At 41.0% G+C, this 20,473-nt stretch overlaps 1 protein-coding gene across 1 annotated transcript in view; it reads left to right on the top strand.

The window, feature by feature from the left end:
- Positions 1-20,473, top strand: part of Stmn2 (stathmin 2) — a 54,885-nt gene that overhangs the window by 8,651 nt on the left and 25,761 nt on the right. The gene's annotated exons all lie outside the window — the stretch shown is intronic.

Below are 20,473 nucleotides of genomic sequence, written 5' to 3'. Positions count from 1 at the left end.
CGATTCCCAGAACCTACATGGTAGCTCACAACCATCAATAATGCCACTCCCAGGGGATCCAATGCCCCAGAGGCCTCTGCAGGCACTAGACACACAGGTGGTACACAGACAGACATGCATACAAAACACCTGTACACCATAAAATAAATATTTTTAATTAGATAGCATGATCTGTCTATATGGGAAAATATTTACTTGTTCCATCCATTCTTTTTTTTCTAATTTTTTAAATTTTCATGTAATCCCTGTGCTTTGGACATAGCATACAAGTCACTCTATTAAGGATCAGTAAATTTAAACTTAGAAGAATGTATTCAGTCAAGTGTAGAGTAAGACCAGAAAACATGGGTGACCAAGGTAGATATAGATCCATTTCAATATAGATTAGATGTGAATAGAAAACTAATTACAGTTAGTACTTTCTCCTTTGTCCTAAAGTCAAGCACACATAAAGAGGAAAACTATATGCTAGGTATAGTTGTCTGCAGCGCAAAATCATTGACAGCTAATGTCACTAAGAATGACATTTAATAGCCCTTAAATTTAAAAAATATATATACTTTTAAAATGTGAATGCTGACTCTGTTCAGAAGCCTGTGCCATGTATTCTAAGAATATAAATTAGTCTGCTCCTCACCCTTGGGTAATTTACTATTTTGAAAATTACAAGATCTTATACATACTAACAAAATAGAAAGGTAATAGCAAGAGTTTAACTGCACAGAAGGCTTCTCCATTTTAACAGTTCTGTTATACCACCCAAACTATCTGACAAGTCAGCGTATAATAGTAACATCAGTAAGGAAGGACTGAGATCATCAAGATGCTCCAAGCCACTTTCACTTGGAACTCTTTGATTAAAACGTGTGTCAGGGCATCCTGAGCATCAGCAGCCCCTTGGGAAGAGGTTCTGTCCTGAGGGTCTGAAGCTGGCCCCATGAATTCTCCTATCTAGTTTCTAGGTGGTGCTAATGCGCTGGTCTAGACCCACACCAGAGTAAAACACACAACATGGTAGTTACCAGTGGGGAGCCCAGTGGCCCTGCAGCAGGAAGGCTCCTTCCTCTGCCTCTGCATCACAACTCAAAAGAACAGCCCTTCTTCAGTGCAGCTGAGTTGGCTTCTTCGTTCTCACTACACCTTGACCCTGGTGATTTCCTTTGTGCCTCTAATTAAGCACTAGTCAAAAAACAATGCCTTGTCTATATCAGAAAGTGATTGTCGGAACCCAGGAAGTAAATGTGACAGTGATTAGTGTTTGTCAAGTAACTGTATAAATGCAAGTGCTTGTGTTCTTTTATCATTAGATATAATAGCTATGAGTGTGTGTGTGTGTGTGTGTGTGTGTGTGTCTGTGTCTGTGTGTGCCTGTGTCTCTTTCTGTCTCTCTCTATCTCTATCTCTGTCTCTATCTATCTCTCTGTGTGTGTGTCTGTGTGTCTGTGCCTGTGTCTCTTTCTGTCTCTCTCTATCTCTCTCTCTGTCTCTGTCTCTCTCTATCTCTGTGTGTGTGTGTGTGTGTGTGTGTGTGTGTGTGTGTGTGTGTGTCCTCACTCTATAGCCCAGACTGACCTCAAATGTATCTTTTCTTCCCTCATCCACTTTCCAACTGCTGGGATTACATGTGTGTACCACCACACACTGATTTGGGGGGGGGGGGTATCCCATGTAAATACCAATGCGCATGTATTTAGAATGAGTAAAGAAGGGGACGAGAAACACGGTCTGAATCGGAAATCATTTGCTTTTGAAAGATACATTCAAAATAACGAAAAGCGAATAGAAATGATGATTGAATCCCTCAGGCAACAGCATGTACTACTTTGAGGGGCTGGATATCAGAACCCTGTTGAGCAGCCTTGAGCCTTCTTCCTGAGAAGCAGCAATGAAGTCACCCCGAATTCCATCAGTGTCCCTGCTCAACTTTCCTGGCCTAAGCTTCTTCAGTGGAAGATGATGGGTAGTGTCCCGAGACAGCAATCACCCATCTGAGAGAACCCCTGGGCCCAGCACAGGTACCCCAAGAGACAGACACAGAAAACACGAAAGGGCTGATGAGAGACAGGGAGAAATGAAATTGCTTGACCTCACTTCCAGTTACCTCTGCAAGCGTTATCTTGACCCTCCACCTCCGAGGCAGTCTTACTGAGACAGATGAGGAAACGCCCAGGCCCAAAACCCATGAGTGCCGAAAAGCTGCTTTGGAGAGATGGATTAGAAAGACAAAGCTCCCTGAAGTGAGAGAACGTGGAACACCACGGAGGCCCAGCCCCATGCAAATGAAAAGGCAGCACCTCAGTTCCAAAAAAACCGCTGCGGCTGGACCTGCCTGTTCCGGGTGGGAGAGAGAGAGCCGCAGCGGTGCGAAGATGCATGGGTTAGATGATTGTGGCTTTGACCCTGCTCTGCTCACCGCCCGAGAAGCCCTGAGCAAACTGCTCATGCATTCTGCAGTATTAATACAATTCTCACCATTACAAAATAGGGAAATAATGCCTAATTATGTGCTGCTCCCTGAGAGAACTAGGCAAGCAACTGAATACTAAGCATTTGACAATTTAAAAAGAAATTCATCACCTTCTCTGATTCCCTGAGCCAATCATGAAAACACTAAGAAAAATAATTTTAAGATTAAACATCTTGATTCTTATGTTAATTTCTACACATAATGGCAACATTGGAAAGTATTTGGAACTATAGAAACGGTCACTACTCAATAATTCTTGGTAGCAGAAGGAAGGCTGATGTCCTACACAGCTGCCCATGTAGTAAATCTCCAAGACAAATCCATTCCGAGCAAGGCCAGAATTTAATAGTTAATGCATTTCATCTGGGTCAAAATCCCATAAGCAAGGAAGGTAACGAAAGTCAGAGTGGATTTCCTTACATTTCTTTCTGTTCACATTTCGCTGACATTAATACTTTATCGTACTTTACCAATGTAGGTAACATCAGTAAAATTGAGTCTTCTTGCCTATCCCGGAAGGTTCATCAACATAAGATGTCAGTTAAGTCAATAGAAATTAAAAATGACTCCAGACATACAAGTCTACACTTAGGCCTCTTGAAGAGTAAGGAAAGGGACAATTTCAGCACACAAGCTCGAGCTCACATACACGTGGGCACACATGCACACACACACACACACACACACACACACACACACACACACACACACACCCCTTTCCTAAAATGCTGTTGACCCATCTGTTTCCCCGGACCCCAGCTCTCTTGCCTTCTGCTCAGTCACCCCACACTCCAATCTCCTTGCTGTTTGCTCTGCTCTTCCACTTCAATTTCCAACATCCTTGCTATTCAAAAGAGCAATTAATAAAAACACATGGTACATAAACAAGGGGTTATATTTATGATGTAACTGTAGATACTTGAGAAAAATTGGTGCTCATATTTACAAGTATGTTTCAGATTAGATATGGCCTATAATAATCTACAAATAAAACCCTCAATATTTTGTCAACTTTGTAGGCTATAGAATTCAGATGGTGTACTCCCACTTTCTCATAAACATGGAAAAATGAAAAGGAGGAGTCTCGCGTGGAAGCACCAATATTGTTTAAAGCCTCACAAGGTCATACCATATTGTAAAAGATGTGCTTTGCTTTGAGAAAATGTAGCTACTTTCCTCACTTCAAAATCCTCCAGGAGAGTCTGAAGTTCCTCACATGGCAAACAGGCAGAGAAAGGAGTATTTATTTTCTATCAACCTTGAGTTTTGAAGTTTAATAGTTAAACAAATAGATGAAAGTCAGTATTTCAGATGAATTTATTTTTCCGAGTTGAGGACTGACATTGAGGAATTAAGCAGCTTTAAAAAGAACTGGATTACATTTGTTGAAAGTTTTCTGAAAATGAGATATAAAAAATAAGAAACATACACAATTGCAGTGTATGATGTTTATAAGCTGTATTACATCTTACCTAAGAGAAATTCACACACTGAGAGAGACACACACACAATGTATGCATGCACACACTCACTCATACACACAACACTCTCATACTTGCATGCATGCACACACTCACTTATGCATACACACACATGCTCATACTTGCATGCATGCACACACACACACCCATACTTGCATGCATGCACATACTCACTCATGTACACACACACACTTATACTTGCATACATGCACACACTAATGTACACACACACACTCTTATACTTGGATGCATGCACACACACACTCTCATACTTGCATGCATGCACACACTCACTCATGCACACACACACACATTCTCATACTTGCATGCATGCACACACTAATGTACATACACACACTCTTATACTTGGATGCATGCACACACACACTCTCATACTTGCATGCATGCACACACTCACTCATGCACACACACACATTCTCATACTTGCCTACATGCACATACTCATGCACACACACTCTCATACTTGCATGCATGCACACACTCACTCATGCACACACACACATTCTCATACTTGCCTACATGCACATACTCATGCACACACACTCTCATACTTGCATGCATGCACACACTCATGCACACACACTCTCATACTTGCATGCATGCACACACTCACTCATGCACACACACACTCACTCATACACACACACACATACACACTGTCTCATACTTGCATGCATGCATGCCACTTGCAAAGGAACACTAGGCTTTTATATCTGCCTCTCATGGCTGCAAAGAATTTCAAAGCTACCCATCTAACTAGATCAAAATTGGAGCATTGCTCCTGAGGAAGTCCATAGATATGATGCTGTTCTGTCCAGATCGTTACACATTTATCCCTTTTGATAAATTTTATAACCATGAAGACTCTACCTGAGGATAATTAGCTAAGAAATCAAAGAAGATGTCTCACCGTTGCTGTTGGCTGTCCCTGAACAAACTGCGGCAGCTTTCCACATCAATCTCAAACCAGCATTCCTTGAACTTTCCTTCCTGTTAACTCCTCAAGATTGTCTCATGACAAACTTGCCAGTTAGCCATATAGTTTCATTATGGGTATTTTTTTTCTTTTCGTATTTCCTATCATTTATTTTTCACCAGCCAACAGCTTCCCTCTGCCTTGCTGGCTCTGCACCATGAAATGCCTTTGTGAGTGTGAGTGTGTGTCAACATGATACACTTCTTTCTCTTCTGCTGCCCCTGGCTCTCGTCTGGAGCCAGACACCATCTCTTACCTTGTCTTCACTGTAGCAGGTGCGTTCCTTGAAGGACAGCTTTGGGCTAACATACACTGACTGTGACTAACACTGTGACTGTTACTGTGACTGCACCAAGAACATTACGGGGCTTATCATCCACATTTTCACAGGTGAGGAAAGAGGAGAAATTGTGAACTGGAGATAAATTACCTTGATCCAGAGCCCATTTAGTTAACCTCAACTTCCAGTCTTCTTGAACAGAATAGGGGTTCTGGTTGTGGTTGGTGGTTTGGGGGTAAGAGTGAAGTGAGTAATAGAAACATGTGGTGAGCCACAAACAAAAAGAGTTATGAAAATGAGGGGGGGTCTCGTTGAGAAGTAGATCATTGAGTAGTTCAGTAAGACGATAATGGGGGAGGATATGATCAAAGTACATACACGCACGTATATAATAAGGTAGTGAAAGAATATTTTTTAAAGAATCGGAATGATAAGAATCAAAGTTCCACACACTTAGTATCTTTTTTCTATTGCTGTGGTAAAGCATCACGATGAAAGCAACATGGAGAGGAAAGGCTTTGTTTAGCTTACAGTTCAACATCACAAGCCATCAGGAAGGAAGTCAGGGAAGGAACCTGAGAAGCAGGAGCTGATGCAAGCCAGTGAAAGAGTGCCACTCACTGGCTGGCTCCTCAGGGCTTGCTCAGCCTGCTTTCTTATACCCTCTGGAACCACCCACCCAGGGGTGGCACCGCCCCCAGTGAGATGGGCCTACCCATGTCAATCATTAATCAAGAAGATGCTGCCACAGGCAAGCCTACAGGCCAGTCTGGTGGAGACGTTTTCTCAGTTGAAGTTCCCTCTTTCCACATGACTCTCTCTTGTGTCAGGTTGGCATAAAACCAGCCAGCACATTTAGCAATAGCCCTTTAAAGGGTCAAAAAATAAGGATCAACTTGATGATGATTAATCTTTATTAGTAATGTGTCAACACTTCACTTTCTCAACACACCACCTCAGGCACTACAATAATATTCTATCCCCATTTGTAGACAAATTCATGTCCAGAAGGTATGCTATCTAAGATGAACAAACTCATGTTCAGAAGGTATAATACGTTGTCTAAGATTGCTTAGATCCAGAACTGGAACACAAGGCTTGAATTCCAACCCTTATTTTCTCCACTACTCTAGGACCCTATTTACTCACCTCTAGTTATTGTTGAGGGTGGAGGCAAGAGCACATATAGATAAACACAGAAGCAGTGTCTCCTTTCTCCCCTGGCACCATCAGGTGTCTTCTTTAAGAGGAGGCCACACCAAAGATTCCAGAAACTCCATCCTGCAGCATGATGCAAAGCCAGTAAATTTCAAGGGAAGAAGTGAGCTCCATCATGCTCCTACCTCCAGCCAAACTCAGTCTCTAAGACAAAGTCGACTGACAAACTCAGCAGCTGTTGTTTGCCCATGAACGACAGCCCCTCCCTGCCCAGCAACTGAAGGACGAGCATGTGTGGAACATCTGTTAACACAGAGCATGTGTTAACATGCAGGGAAATGCAGAAGACATTAGGAAAGACGTCCTCCCTCACTCTCAAAAAATGCATGGTTGAGAAGAAATGGGTAGTAAATGAAGCAATAGAGGAAAACAGAGCCAACTTGACAGGGAGCAAGCCAGGAAAGGGGCCGTTTCCTTGAAAAGCCAAAGGCACTCCCAAAGCCTTTGCAATAGGAATCTTGAAGTTTGGTTCTGGTTTTAGGGAAATAAATACATGCTTAGCTTTGGGAGCTACATGACATTTACAAATGGTCACCACATCCTACTTGGTAGACCTTCTGCCCACTCAACCTATTATAATTTGGCTGAATTTCAAAAGTATGAGCTGTATGCCAATGCAAACCCTACTTTTGTGAAAAATAGTTAGCATAAATAAATCCAGAGTGAATAGAACCTAAAGAAGAACAAACATTGTGTCTTTGGCTTCAAGCATCACCAACTGGTGGCACTTTTATAATAGCACATTACCATGCCAAATTCCAATTCATATTTATCTATGCAGATCAAATGCTTAATTCTATTTTTATTGTGTTTATAACCAATGAACGTAGTATTTGCTGCCTCAAAGAAAGTAAAATCCATAGGCCATCCTGATCGTGCCATCCAATTATGCCAGCATGGAATCGTCATAGTGTAAGAATGAGTCTCAGAGAGGAATCCAGATGGCATGCAAAAGGCTTATGTTTTATGTATCACTTTCTGCCTGTGAGGAAGAATATTTGAAGCCAAAAATAGACCTTTCATGGAGCATGGGGAAGAGTGGAATTTGCTCTGAGGATTGAACGATTTGCAATCAGAGACCTAGCTTGCTTCCTGAGGCATTTATTGCATTAGCTAATACTCACACTATTACACACACAGCTATTATGAAACATAAAGGTCCAGAAAAAAGAAACATAAGACAGAAATATGAAGGTTATGCTTGTTTTTCTTTAATATGAGATGTCATAAAATAAATTGTCTAACATAAGGTAGATAAAGGATGTCTTTACTTCAGAAAACAAAGTGTATGTAATGGGGACATTACCTCATCTTAAAATCCACTGAGTATTTAAAAATCACCTATATATGACAGCCAGTAGGATACAGAGAGGTGACACGATATGTCCAAGGTATACAGACATTCGAGGCTATAGATGTAGAGCTTGGTCCCAAGAACAAAAAAAAGGGGGGGGGGATAAGGAATTTGAAGTCTGAAAATTTCTTAAAGCTCATTTAATATACATAGCATTTCACAGTTTATCTTCCTATCTGTAACAAAAAAAAAAATCAATCCAGACCTATATGAGCAGCATAATTTCACTTGAAAGAGTGGGAACACATTCCATACAGGTATAAAACTAAAAAGGAATGCCTTTTTTGTGAAAGCTTTGTAAGTGGAGACCATGGAAATAGCAAATGTGCATGGACATTGTGATGGCCAGAAGCAACACTGAGCACCACCTGGATTCATCCTCCAAACACCACGCCCGCGAAGGCGCTAGTCTTCGTCGTCAGAGATGACGTTCACTTCCCTGCAGCACGTGACTCCTCTGAAAGTCTTCCCCAAGTTCTCTGGAGGACATTATTGACTACAAAAGTGTGCCACTAAGAAAGGAAATCATTTTTATTATTCAACACCAAAAACACACGAGCAGATTTAAAAACGGGAGAGTCAGATGTCAAATCATGATTTCTTTAGAGGCCTACCTTTCTGTAGCCGTCACATCTCTCTCCCATTTGTTTCCCACCCTGTTCCTGCTGCTGCACCCTCCTGGCAGCACACTAACGAGGAGCCCAGGGTGAGCCGCAGATGCTGTGAGGTCTAGTTTCCTTATCTATAGTATGAGATCATCATTAGGCAATTTTCTCTGTTGCGTCGAGTCCGGACTGTTAGGACTGGTGATTTTAACTGCATGAAACCAAGTGTGGACTTGTCAATAATCTGTGCTTCTCTATATCAATGAGTTTAAAATAACTCTTTAGAGTGAATACTTACCAACCTGAGTCAACCAGTTCTTAAAAAGGAAAAAAAGGAAAATGCAATAACCAAAATAAATCAAACTCCTCACAACATGTTTCTCGGAGACACAAAAAGAACCTGACCTCACCGGGATCCTTACTGTTATCTCTCAGGTTAACTGTGCTTAGGAAGCCACCTGCAGAAAAGCACAGTTGCTCCTAAGTCTTTTCCGTTTTCCTGCATTGTTTCAGGAATAATCAGCTGACCATTTCAAGTAAACCAAGTCCAATCCTCAGCAGCACTATCTTCTCTGTGTCATGTGCATCATTTACAACCGAAGGCGTGATGGTGAGAGTTGGCATCGAAAGAATAGAAACCCTACATTTGTCATAGTGTCAGCGAACAAAATCTAACTGCTGGCAAAACTGGCCCTGTCTTTAAATTTCAGTTGTATTTTTTCTCAACTTCATTAAGACAGAATTAACAAATAAAATGTATGTGTATATATGTGATTCAATGGGATATTTTAACATATGTGTACACTGGGAAATGGAAAAAAAAATCTAACATAACTCCCTGCCCATGCTTACCTTTGAGTGTGCTGAGAACATTTACTTTTGCCAAGTATATAATACTTTATCATAAAATTCCTGAAGTCATTTGTAGAACAAGATAGTTATAACCCTTGACGGCATCCATATTTCCTGCTTGTTCATATGTGCAATCATTGTGTTCTCTTTGAACACAGAGTAGCCATGGAGCGTAGACATCACTGTGACTGCCAGACTCATAGGACTTGCTTTCATTCAGAAACATCTTCCCTGACTGTTGCACTTCGTTGACATAAATATAGCATACATGTGTAAACACTTCACACACACTTCTTCAATGACTGACCAGCATAAACTGTAATGAGTGAGACTTGGAGATCCGGCTGCTAGGACACTGTTGAGTAAGTTCTGTGTCAACAGAGACTGGAGTGTTCATCTTATGTTTGGAGAAACAGGCAAAATGAGATTCCCACATAAAGTTTCTGCGGTGTGTGCCTGAAATAATTACTTTCTATTAATCACAAGTAAACAAAACTGCTGTAACTACAATTTAAATACCACTACCCAGACAAGAATTCTATTTGGTGGAAACATTACAAGTATTATTTGGCAATAATACCAAATTAAAATATTTTTCATTCACAGTTGATACTAACACCAGTATACATGGCATGGATATTTTTTGATGCTGAGACAGATCTCATGATGTTACCCTGACTGGTCTGGAATCTCTGTGTAGACCAGGCTGGCCTCGAACTCACAGAGATCTACCTGCCTCTGCCTCCAGAGTACTAGGATCAAAGAGATTCACCACCACACCTGGCTATAGCATAGATTTTCTTTCCCAAATAAGGATTTCAGATACAAACACCTATAAAATCTGCATATTGCATGCCCAAACCTGAGGAAAATAAATCACAAAGTGAACTTTTTATCAAGGAAAAAATACATAAATACTAGTCTATCTTCAGCAGATACACTTTTCTCTGTCTTTCCCTTGGTATCTTTGTGAAAGCAGATCTCAAGGCATAGATTTTTTTAAAGATATGCTCAGAACTGAAACAGTGACATGAAGCCATTCAAATGTATTGATACTTCATACCAGTTCAAGTAGAGACTTTCATGCAAGCACTTCTAGAAATACGCATTGAACTTTCAGGAAATGTTCAAACTGATAGAGGAAATAAATCGGAATGCAACTGCTAGAGCTTGCCATACAAGCTGCTGTAGAATCCTTCTTCGTTTGATTGTGTCTCTTCCCGGTGTTCTACATGGATTCGCATCTCTCTTTATCCAAGCACAGTCACTACTGCCTAGCAGCATCTAGGGATTAAGGTGGAAGGAATCCTACAGTGCTCACAATTAGGCTTGATGATAAAATCTCGGCACACAAGCAGAATAAAGTGCTTCTAAGATTTCTTTAAGTCACAGTGCGGCTTAGCCTCCATGGACCTTAAGATCTTTCTCTCATTGGGGGAGGTTTAAGGGCCAGCTCTCCCCCCATGTACAAAGTTTTCACGAAACCCTGCAGGAGCTGTAATGAGCCAAGAGAACTGTGAGGTTCCCAAGTGATAGAGTTTACTGCTTCTGTTGCACTGTGGGTAAGAACTGATTCAGCTCGGCCCGTTTCTTTCCTTTGTCGCTATTGCTGGTGCCAAGAATCCAGTGAGTTGAAATTTAAGAGCTTGAGGCGCTTTTTTAATTCCCAGTGATGGGTTACAATGCTTGGACTCTCTTAAAAGAGACAAGAGAGCTTTAACCTGCAAAGAGAACTGGAAGGCCTTGACTGGTCAAAATATGAGGTCCTTCAAAACCTCTCTGGCTTTAGAGACCATAATTCCTGGGGGTAGAGATGGGTACAATGAATGTGAACTGAATCTAATTTTACACTAAACTAATTAACATTACATCATCCTAGCAGAAATATCTAGAAACATTACCTCATATCCATGTTTTTCTAAGATGTTAAAAATTGGCCTTTAAATTTGGGGATTATTTGGTTTTCTTTTTCAGTGTTACATCTTTAGTTACATATTCATCGATAAAACTATTGATGAATGCTCCCAATTTAAATTAATGCTGTCTGCCAGAAGTATCTTAAGCAAATTTATACTAGTCTGTTTCTGGTGGGGGGGGAATAGTGTGGCGTATGTACCTGTTAGAACAGTTAGTGCACTTGTTCATGTAGGTATGTATGCACATGGGCAGACATGCTTGTGTAGACCAGGGGTCAGTGTCAAGGATCTTTCCTTAATTACTTTCCACATTTATTTCTGAGACAGAGTTTCTCAGTGAGTCCGAAGCTCGTCAGCTGGGCTCGGCTGCCTGGCTGCCTGGCCTTCAGGGATCCAGCTATCTTTGCCCCACCCTCCCAGCCCCTGCACACGCACACACCCCTGAGCGTTAGAGTTACAGGTGTAAACACTGGGGAGCTGAACTAGTGTCCTCAGGCTCACACAGTAGATGCTTCGCCAACTAAAGCGCCCCCTCAAGCCCCATCTGTTTTGTCTTTAAAGAGCGCAGGGAGCTTCTAAATCTTCTTAAATAAGGGCCTGGGTGTGTAGCTCAGTTGGTACCATCCTTGCTTAGCCTGAACTAAGCTTTGGATCGGATCTCCAACACCATATAAACTAGACATGGTGGCACATGCCCATAATCCTGGCATTTGAAAGATAGGGGCAAGAGGAGCAGAGGCTCAAGATCATCTTTGGCTGCAAAGTGAGCTCAAGGAATGCCTAAGGATACATGAGACTCTGTCTTAAAAATAAATAAGCAAATAACACATATTCTTCAATGAAATGGTACATCTGAGTGAACAGTAAATAATTCAACCTTGACTTAGGGGACCACAGCACAAACGGCTGGACACAGACTGGGCCCAATCTAGTTAAAATAAGCAGCAGGAGCTGAAGTGTGCAAAATGTAAGAATTTTAGAATAGTCAAAGAAAACTACTAGCAGGTAGCTGATTCCTACTATGAGAAGACCTGAGTAAGGGGAAGAAATAGGCTGTCGGAAACAGGAGTGTGGCTGCTTGTAACAGCTGCAGTTGAGTCTCAGGTCTTTTCAGAACCAGCCAGCAGAGGGCAGTGTTTTCCTCATTGTCTGTCGTCTTGAGTCAAACAGTACTGCGCACCTTTAATCCCTGCACTCTGGAGGCTGAGGCAGGAGGATCTCTGAGACCAGCCTGATCTACATAGTGAACTTCAGGCCAGCCTGGCCTACATAGTGAGACCCCACCTCAAAGGGGAAAAAACAAATGAAGTAAATATTTGGAACAAACTGCACAGACTGTAAGGGGAACCTGGGTCCCTTGTTGAGTACCTAAAGACTCTTTTGCATGGAGGTGACAGTATCATTCTTTTAAAAGCAGTGTTTTGTCAACTGTTTATATAAATTAGTAAGTCTCAGTCAAAGACTTTTTGTTCTTTCTATTAGAAAGAAACCAGGACATCCAATTGCTATAAAACAAGGTACAAGAGTCCTTGATTTTACATTCTGTAGCGTCTCGTTTTGTCCTTTGTCCCCAGAGAGCTTCCTAAGAAACTGGAATCCAAATTCAGGTTGAATCCAAATGGACTGTTTAGGACTTACAAGAGACCCTCCGCTACTAGACTGACATGATCACCCCCAGAACAAGCACAAGGAAAGAACCAGGAAGTGTGCAGGCTGACCCTGGGCACTCTTCAGCCAGCCTGGAGCCAGGGCCAGCCATGGAGTCCTCTGAGTAATTGAGCCCTGACTGCCATCAAGAACAAAAAATAGAGACTGGGGACTTCTGGGTTCTGATCTCTGGCTCTCCCTAACTCAAAGCTCAGTTTCCTTTCTGGATCTCACTTCAACACCCTTAAAATAGGGAGTTCATGCTTTCCTCTCTGTCTATAATGTGATAGAGGAAGAGGAAAAGGTTCTTATTAAGTTATGCTTAGAGCTCTTATTAAATGACCCCTAGGTATTATGGTTTTGTGAACTGAATTCTTACAAGGCAAGCCATCATTAAAAATAAAATGCTGGATATTCATATATCTGGTGGGGCGGTGATTGAAATCATTGCAAAATAGTTTACCACACAAGACCAATAAAATGACACTTAGGGGGGAAATGAACGCCAGTGTGCCCGGACACAGACAAGCACCCCAGTAAGCATACACAAGTAAGTATTTCTCTCATTCTTCTAAACATTTATCACAAACTCTGAGCTCTCAACTCAGGCTTTCAAATACATCTTAACTATATATGCACCATGCTTTAAGAAGAAATATTTTTAAAGGAGATATTGTTTACGAAAGTAGCATGTTAACACATGACATTTCCAGCACTTTCTATACCATCTTTCATATGTTAGCAGGAAATCTAAGACACATTATTCCTTTTTCTCATTGAATATTAGCCAAAAGTAAGGACTCAGATAAAATTTTGCCCAGGATGAATATCTAGAAAGAATCTCTATAATGCTGCCAATTCCAAATTACATAACAACAAAATGATATGTATTAAATGTCATATTAATGGCTACTCCCACATAAGCCAAATGAAGTGGAAAATTGAAAATTTTTAAGCCATTTATTTCTAATTGTTTGGGCCTTTAAAAAATAATGGAGTATAACATCATGAATTATGTATATTATTTTCTACTTAAAGTAAGACACATACACAGTTAAGATGTATTTGGAAGCATGAGTAAAGCCTAGAGTTTGTGGTGTATAGGTTTAGATGAATGGGAGAAATCTTTATATGCTCATGTTGTGTTTTCTAAAGTAAAATAACCTCCATGATGCTATAATCTAAAACAAAATTGTAGCTGATTACTAAATCCATGTATTCTTTTTCGAAATTGTTACTGGAGTTTCCAGCTATTTCTATACCAATATTTATTACCCATAGACAAGCCATACGTCAAAAAGTGCTGCATTGTCTTTCTGTAAAAATATCCAATCATCCCTCTGATTTGGCATCAATAGAGTCAATCACAAATGAAAAACATAAACAGGTCTCTGTATTAAACACATATATACTAATACTTCATATCAGTATTCTCCAGGCCATAGCACATAACAAATATTTACTACCATATCATAATTGTTAGATTATTAGATATGCAAATAATTGAGAGATGGTTCAAAGCATACAAAAATGCACATACGTATAACATTATACAGGCTATATATATATATATATATATATATATATATATATATATATATATATATAACAATTAGCAATAACAATTAGTGAAAAAGAGGCCATGAATTGAAAAAGAGCATGGATGGGTATGGATGGGTATGGGGGAGAGGGTTTGCAGGGAAGAGAGAAATGTTGTGATGGTATTATGATCTCAAAAATAAAATACATTTTAGAAATCATCCGGGAGGTAGCTGGCAAATACTACACCCTTTCTTTAAAGGACTTGAGAATCCACAGATTCTGGTGTCTGCAGAGGATCCCCAAACCAGTCCTCAGTGGGTACAGAGGGACAGAGGGACGGCTGTGTTTCTAGCTGTGTAATCAATGGCTTAGGTGTGGGAAGTAAGGGCGGAAATGCCAACAAGAAAAGGTTTGTGCCTTTTGTTTCATTAGTTTCTCATTGGAAACAGGTAGACAGTGGAAATGACAGCGAATCACCTGAGCAAATTGCTGGAAAAGTGAGACTGGGTGTGAAACTCAACGGTGAAGCTCTTGCCTAGCTCACACAAGGCTCTGAGTTCAATACCAGCACCAGAGGAAGCGGAGGGGGGTGGAGACTGAGGGAGGCAGGGAGGCAGGGAGGGAGGGAGGAAGGGAGGGAGGAGGGAGGGAGGGGGAGAAAGAGAGAACTGGAAAACAATTGAGAGGGAGATGAAGAGCACCAAGCAGCATTTAAGGCGGGAAAGAGTCAGACAGACCAGTATGAAAACTAAGCATCGCCCTTTAGAATCCATCAGAACTCACAGCTTATCCCACGTCTCTGAACCTCTCTCTCTTCACCGATAAACTGGACTGTTAAACTGGACTGTTTACCAGACCTTTTTTGGCATTGCCAAAATGGTTAAACAGGAAAGTGTCTCTGATGCCTCAGTTCATTGTTTGTGCTCAACAAAGAGCAACTGTTACCATTACTCATGGTTCATTGTGGCCATTTGGAAGAATGGAAAAAGTACTATTAGCGTTCATGCATCATTAGGCTAAGAGACTATTACTATATAATTATTATACTTTGTGTGGGCTGAACTTTAAATGAATTCACTAGACAAATGAACTTATTTGTTAACATTAATAGTTAATAGCTAAGTTAACCGACCCACCGCTGAAAAGGAATATATGGAATTACCTATTAACTCCCTCATTCTGCAAAGATTCATTCAATTCTACCTGGCCTTGAGGTATGGTAAAAGTACTTACATACATTGACTCCAAAATTCAAGAAAAAAAAATGTTATTGTCAATTTAATGGATGTAATCCCAATAGCGAGATAATAAGCATGCTTCTCATAGAACTTTGTATTTGCTGGGGAGTCCTTGTTGTTACTTTAAAAATCATTTGAATTATTTATATTTCAGTACATCAACCCACACACAATTCTTCTCCAAGCAAACCCATTCAACTGTGAGCTTTAGCTTAGTTACATTTTGCATGGAAAGTCTCCCTTGATCCTTCTGTGTTATTGTAGATCTTTGTCCCAAACTGAGTTATTTCCTAGCAATTGTTTTCATGAAGTGGTGGGGTCCTTCTTTGTTCCCTCTGTACTGCACATTTTCTAAGCTGTGCCACACCACATCACCTTCTGAACTTCCGTTATTTCCTCGTGTGTCTCCTGCACAAAAGAGCAATAAAGAAGTCTGTCTTAAAAAGCGGGGGTAGAGGAGGGGACCTGGAGGGATGGCTTAGTAGGTAAAAGGGTTTGTTGTGCAAGTGCAAGGACCTCAGTTCAAATCCCCATAACCCCTGTAAAATCCAGACACAGTGGCACCAGCACGCATCTATAATCCCAGTTCTCCTGCGGGGAAGTAGGAGATTGACACCGGAGCTTCCCCAGAAATTCGGAGGCCAGCGAGCCTGGTATCGTCAGTGGAAAAATGAACAGGAAATCCTTTCTCAAACAAAGCGAAAGATGAGGACCAACCATGGATAGAGGTTGTCTTCTGACATACACAAGCACACCACAGTGCACACACTGGCATTCACACAAAATAAAGACATAAAGAAACGGGAGGAGGGAGGGAGGGTGGGGATAACTTCTTTCAATGTGTTCAGTGGCTTCCTACTTCCAAACTGATACTGAAATCTAACCTAGGAGGCTTTTAGCCCTGAAAGAGACCATTACCAGGAGACATAAACTGGAACTGTAGAGACAAACCAGGACTTGTGGCCAACAGACACATTGTCACCTCATACACTTCTTAAAATCTTTCAAAAGGGCTGGAACATTGCCTCGGTGATTAAGACACACACTCAAAGTGGAATTTCAGAAAAAAAAAAAAAAAACAGGTGTATCCTTCACCTCACTGTAGCAGGCTGGGGGTTCTTCAAAGCTTCTCTACATCGTGTCTGCACCCAGGTGATCTTTCCTATTTCCATCTGTCTTGGTCTGCTTTATATCCACGCCCTGCCTCCCTGACTCAGACAGCAATGCTCTCCTATGTTTGGGTACTTTTAGACCGCTTCACAGAAACGTCGGCCCATAGATGGCAAACCTAAGTACTTGTTAATGGAAATTGATTTGAAGTCACAGACCAAGACAACTATAATTTATTGAGCAACCACTTTCTGATCTCTCCAGAACTATTCTCTAAATTGTTTTGTCGATGAGTAAGACAGTGTGTACCTTCAAAGGATGTATAGTTTAACTAACCAGAATTATCTATTAAAAAACAGTCTCAAAAGACCCTGGACAGTATGTAAGTGAGATATTATAAGACCACTGAGAACAATGAGAAACATCGTAAGAGAGGGGGTACTTAGGAGAGGGGATCTGAATTGGACCAACTTTGGGGAGAATCTGAGTGAGCAAATAGAATTCAGGGGGTAGTGCTACCTGGTAGAAAGTTCTGGCAGGGGCACTGTGGAAGGGGGCCCTTCAACATCAGGTGTATATTTACCACAAGGAGACAGCCAGAACTCACCTTGTGGCTGCAACTTGTTCTGTGGAGTTCCCTGGGATTCAGGGAATCCACATAAGTGAAAATATACACAGTGACTGCCACTGGCCAGCCAGAGCTGTTGATAAAATTAGTACTGAAACTGGCCATGTTGACACACGCCTTTAATCCCAGAGGCAGAGGCGGGTGGATCTATGAGTTCAAGGTCAGCCTACTCTACACAGTGAGTTCCAGGCTGTCCAAAGCTACATAGTGAGACTTGGTCTTTAAAAAATATTAATGTACTGAAAAGTAAGGATGCTGTTAAAGAAATCACCCACAGAGGGTCAACTTGTGTTCCCCAGATCACCTAGGACATAACAGAACCAATAGAAGTCAGTGTTCTAGCTCTAGCCAACAGAATAGATATGATTTAATAAAGTTCTGGAGACTAGAGGTCTGTGAGCTGGCCGGCAACATGGTGGGCATCTGGTATGGGTTCTAGTCCAAGGTGCAGACAATGTTGCTTTTCTGAGTTTTCACAACAGAAAGAGATGAATCCACCTCTCCGGCCCTTACAAAGGCCATTCATGAAGACCTGGACTTTACTGTCTGATCCTCAAAGGCTTCATGTCTAAATATCACCAAATTAGGAGTTAAGGTTCTCCTCTGGCCTTGGGGACAGAGGGTAAAAATCATTCCATTATTAGTGTGGATTATTGTTCATTATACATAGGGCTCCCAATGTGTCAGCCATAGGCAGTCTGTACTCCCTTCTCTTCACTAGCTAGGAGATCTTACTAGGAATTATTCAAGTTCATTTCCAAGTTACTAATGACAAACATGAAGAGCAATTAGTTCAAATGTATGTTCTTCTATAGCTTCAACTTGATACCTCTTTATGGGTTAGAAAATCTTTTAGTTTTGTGTTTAGACTACTTCTTAGTAAAATTTGAATCTATAATGTGCATATGGTATACAGTCATCCTTCAGTGTACATGGAAATTATTTCCAGGGCCCCCAGGGAATACAAAAATTGCAGATGTTCAAGTCCCTTATTTAAAAGGATATAGTATTTGTCTAGAACTCATGCATGTCCTGTCCTATACCTTAAGCCATCTATTGATTACCCAATACAATGTAGACACTATGTAAATCACCATTATACTGTATGTTTAAGGAGTAAAAGAAACATCTGTATATATATTCCACACAAAGAAGGTTTGAATGGTACTAGTCTAAGGTTGATTTCATGGTTAGTGCATGCCATTGCAGAAGCCATTTTTATTTAAAATATATTCAATATGAGGTTGGTTGAATTCATGGGTACACAACCCAAAGATGTGGAGGACTAACTGTATACTTCACTTTATAAAATGTTTTGAGTACCAACTGTATTCACTTACCAAAAAAAAAAAAAAAAAAGGCAAAAAAGGCAACACTCCTAACATACAAAGCCTGGCTAGACTGTTTTCAGTCAGTTTATGGAACGTCAAATACGCTATCCTCTGGTAGATACATACTGAACATCTATGTGAAAACCTTCTTAGATATTTGTAAGTGACTAATCAAAAAGAAACAAGACCAAGAGGTGTGGTTCAACCTTCTGAAACTAAAAAAGAAGTAATAAAATTTCTCATAATGGGCATTGTCAAAAATGTCTGTGGCACAGAATAAACTGTGTTTTCATTTTTAGGAAGTAAGCTAGCTGAGATTCCTTCCTTCAGCAGGTCATCTGGACATGCTAAGTGGAACTGTATGAAACTGACTGTGTTGATCCTTGCATGTGGTGGGATCTTAGTCTCAGACACACATCCCTGTGGCCCCTGGACTTCATTCTAGATGTAGGTCTGGATGACTCCTTGGCCACTCTGATAGAGATTGTTCTACTGCCTTTGATCCAGAGACTCCATCTTTGTCATGTGTGACTTTGGCCTCTGTGAGACTCGGCGTCCTCACTTACAAAAGGAGTAGTTGAGTAGGTGGACTGTAGACTTAAAAATCTCTTAGAAACTTCCTAGTTTATCATTCCTTGTCAGCCTCTTGACTGTGACGTGTCATCTGTAGAAGTCAGGCTTGGGGATCACACAGTTGAGTTACAAAAAAAGAGAAATTTCATGTTTTAGTACATTTACTATTGTGTGCTAGGCTACATTCATGCCTCTCCTCAGTTACATGTGGTCACAGTCTGTGTATTAGACATGGTAAAACATCTGTCGGATCTGCTTCCTGATCATCAATGGAAGATGTATCTGCCAATAATGTCTAAATTCATCTTTCAGGAATTCCTTTTTCCCCTAAGGTCTAGACACTGTCCTTTAGATGATTAAAAGTCCCCAGTGATGATTAAAGATCCCACCAGCACACAGATGTTATATGTCAGGTTTCATTGCGAGGCCATAGACATCCATTTCCTTATCACAAGTTACTTATACAGTATAATATACTCGTTTTTCTGCCATTTTCTTTAATTAATATCACTAATTAAATAACCACCAAAAGCGAGAGTGTCCCATCCTCTTGTTCCAATTCTGCTGTCTGGAGACACTTGTCCTGGTGGTAGCTATGAGATGCTGCTCACCAGGTCTACCAGGGCAGGAGTATAGAGGAGAAAGGAGGACATGCAGTCGAGAGGAGGAGGGAGGAGGGAGGAGGGAGACCAGCACCATCTAATCCACAGCTTCTCTGTGAGGCTGGTACACAGACTGTGTTGCGGTGGGAGGGAGATCCTGATCAGATCTCAACGCATGGAAGGTGAGATAAGAAAATGCATTTGGGGATTAAGAGAAAACAGCAACAAAGTTCCCTGGAGGGCATAGCTGCTTAACAACTCTCCCGCTGAGTTCTGTGACTATCCCCAAATGAGTAGCGGTGATGCAGGATGAACGCCCGCCCGCCCAAGAATCTTAACTGGTGTGCAGAAGACTCACACATACGTTAATTAGAATGTGCCTGTCTCTGCTAATTTCATCTGTTCCCTTTTTCACTAGTTTCACTGTCTGCCTTCCTGCTGGATCTCAAATCCTTTTTTCTTTAAAAAAAAAAAAATCTAACTCACTTTCACTATTTATCTAACCTACTATAATATGCACTTCTCATCCTCTATAGGAATGAATATATGCAGCAGAGTTGTTTACATCTCTCATTCATTGGGAAAGCAAGCCAAGCAGCCTGCCTTCTGCAGAAGGCTGTAATTATTGTTCA

Source organism: Peromyscus californicus, unplaced genomic scaffold, assembly GCF_007827085.1.
Source record: "Peromyscus californicus insignis strain IS unplaced genomic scaffold, ASM782708v3 Scaffold_5__1_contigs__length_169319896, whole genome shotgun sequence".
Taxonomy (NCBI): Eukaryota; Metazoa; Chordata; class Mammalia; order Rodentia; family Cricetidae; genus Peromyscus; species Peromyscus californicus.
This window is presented reverse-complemented; position numbering and strand designations above follow the sequence as displayed.